The following is a 3,226-nucleotide window of genomic DNA, read 5'->3' on the forward strand; positions in this document are numbered from 1 at the left end:
GATTGAGAAGCAGACAGACTCCAGACCGCAGGGCTGAGACACCCGAGGCCCTCCCCCGGCATCCCTTTCCCTCTCTCCGAAATGGGGATAATAGCAATACTGACCTTATTAGGTGTTAGATAGATTCAATGCCCCGTTACCCAGAAAGCACTTAAAAGAGCTCCCGGCTCACGGGAAATGTCAGAGGAGAGTTGGCTGTCACCGATAATCAGCACGGATTTAATAAACAAGACAAAATATTTCGACTGTTCCTTTCTTCCTTGCCTCCACTTACCCAGATGTCCCCTCCAATGCCTTCCCCCCTTCGCGACTCTGTTTTTACCTGAGAAATAGGTCTCTTTTCCCTTTCTGAACAGCTTTTTCCTCTGCCCCCCAGACTTGCCTCTCCCTGTCCCTCCCCCCGTCCCACGACCTTCCCTGGACAGAAGAGGAACAAACTGGGGACAGAGCCCAGAGACCTACTTCTGTGTTTCTCCTCCTTGAAGCCTCAGCTAAACGTCCAGGGTCCCTTTGTCTTAAGAGGTAGCATTGGTTATTATGCAAGTGTGGGGAGGCAGGAGAGCTGAAGGTGACTGTCACCGAAGAGACAGGCTGTTACACTTCCCACACCATGCAGGGTCTCCTGGGGAAGCCAACCTCGAGGCAGAAGCTTTGTTGTGGTTCCTGTGGGACAGAACTGGCCAGGTTGGGCAGGGTACGCAGGCTCAGGACTGGCTAGTTTGAACCGTTCCAGTAGGTTCTGGTGTTTAGGGGGTGTCCCTAATTGTCTGATGCTAGGTCTGGGGTGGTGAGGACCGGTGCGGGGCGGTGGGGGGGGGGGGGTCCTTTGCTAGCTCTAGAATTATCGAGCCCTGGGACAGGCAGGCCCTCCCCCATCCGCCAAACCCCAGAGGCCAGAGCATCGAGAGTCCAGAAAATAAGAAAATATAGCTGATCCTTCCCATAACTGTCAATGTGCTTTCATCAGTCTCTTGAGACACGTCCAACCTGTGTGTTCCTGTCATGACTGTGTCCTTTTCTCTTCTCTGGGGACTCTGACAGAGACGTTAAGGGGACAGTCTCTGCGAGTGACGTCACCAAGGTGGCGAAATAGGAGACCCCGGGCTCAGACTCCCCTGATGAAAATCCACAACTGGGCAGCTGTCCACAAACAACCACAGCTCTGGGAGAGCTCAGGAGTCTGCTTAAGAAGCTTCAGCAACACGGGGGGACAAAAAGCCGGAGAACAACCACTCAAAAGAGGGCAGGAAGAAGGGCTTCGTTTTGGCTGCATGACCCCATCCCTTGGGCGGGCCCTGCTCAGAGCCAGGAGGGGACATCCCGCCGAGACAGAGCTCCCCTTGACCGGGGAAGGGAGAGAGGGGAGAGCCACCAGCTTGCCCAGCCTTTCAGGGCACTGCATGGAGGGCCCGCTTCAGAGAGACCGGTAAGGCTGAGACGAGCAGAGATGGCTAGGAACTGGGGACAAAAGCAGGGACTGCCAGTATGAGCCACGCAGCGGGAACGGCCATGCAGATGACCCAGCGGCTGCCCCGCTGAAGAAGTGAACAGCCAGCCCCGCGGCCACAGACCCCTGTGGATACCACCATTCACCCCACGGGTATTCACAGTTATGGACCCCAGTCGCCTGAGTCCCTTTCCACTCTTTTCTCCACCGGGCTCCCGCCGGAGCCCGGGGTCTGCACGGGCAGCCGGCCCAGGTCTCCGCAGCCCTGCGAGTGCAAGACGCCAGCCCGGACCCCGACCGGGGATCCTCGCCACTGTGCGTGCCCTCGGGATTGGCCTCTCTAGCCGTGCACCTGCAGGCCGCTGGCGTGACCCCTGTCCTGTCACCAGCCTCTGCGGCCATGTGCACGCCTGCTGTGTATACACGGAGTCTGCAGGATCTGCTTGCAGCTAGCCCCTCTAAGCGGTGCGCCTGCCTTCTGCCCGCCTGACTCCGGCCATGGGTGTCACTGCCGTGCACCTGCTCAAGGTGAGAGAGCCTGCAGCCACAGGAGTGCACGCCGACAGCCTGGGCCCCCACCGATGGCCAGTGTGCCCCGCCGTCCCGGGCACCCACCACCACGGGTATGATTGCAGCTGGCCCCAGCCACTGCACAGGCACCTGGGGCTGAGGGTGTGCGCGGCACCTGACTGCAGGTGCCACCACCTCCGAGGACCACACAGTTGCGATTGGAGACTCCCGTAGCCTGAGCCGGCAAGGCATCACGAACCCAGAGCGGCCACACCCCCTCACCACTAGACCCAGGGTCACAGAATGTGCCAGCATGCCCCCACCCACAGGTGAAGGTGTCTCTCTTTTCTTATACCACTCACAAAAGTTAACTTGAAGTGGGTTGACTTAAATATAAGACCTGAAGCTATAAAAATGCTAGAAGAAAGCGTAGGGAGGAAAGCTCTTTGACATTGGCCTTGGCAAGTGTTTTTTGCATATAGATACTGAAAACACAAACAACAAAAGGCAAATTCAACAAATGGGACTACATCAAACTAAAAAGCTTTTACACAGCGAAAGAGACCAAGAACCAAATGAAAAGGCAGCCTACAGAATGGGAGAACATATTTGGATACCATCGACTGATAGGGGGTTAATATCCAAAATATATAAAGAACTCATATAATGAAATAGAAAAACAAACACTCAGATGTAAAAATAGGCAGAGGACTCGAATAGACATTTCTCCAGAGATGTGCAGGAGTCCAACAAGTACATGAAAGGGTTCTCAACATCACCTATCAACAAGGAAATGCACATCAAAACCTCACGGCCAGCGGGTGCTTGGCTGGCTCAGTCAGTTGAGCATCCGACTCTTGGTTTCAGCTCAGGTCACGATTTCACGGTTCGTGGGTTCAAGCTGTGCACTGAGCTCTACGCTGGGAGCCCAGAACCTGCTTGGGATCCTCTCTCTCTTTCCCTCTCTCTCTCTCTCTGCCCCTCCCCTTCTTACTCTCTCTTCCTCTCAAAATAAATAAATAAACTTAAAAATAAATCTTTAAAAAACACCCACAAGCAACCTCATACTAACCTGTTAGCATGGATGTTAACAGAAAAGCAGAAAAGAGAATAAATTCTGTCCAGGACAGGCACTGTGGGTGGGAATGTAAATTGGTGCAGCCACTGTGGAAAGCAGTATGGAGGCTCCTCAAAAAAATTAAAAATAGAACTACCCTATGACCCAGTAACCTCGCTTCTAGGGATACATCCAAAGGGAAGGAAATCACC

This window comes from Prionailurus bengalensis, chromosome E1 (assembly GCF_016509475.1).
Source record: "Prionailurus bengalensis isolate Pbe53 chromosome E1, Fcat_Pben_1.1_paternal_pri, whole genome shotgun sequence".
NCBI classification, from domain to species: domain Eukaryota; kingdom Metazoa; phylum Chordata; class Mammalia; order Carnivora; family Felidae; genus Prionailurus; species Prionailurus bengalensis.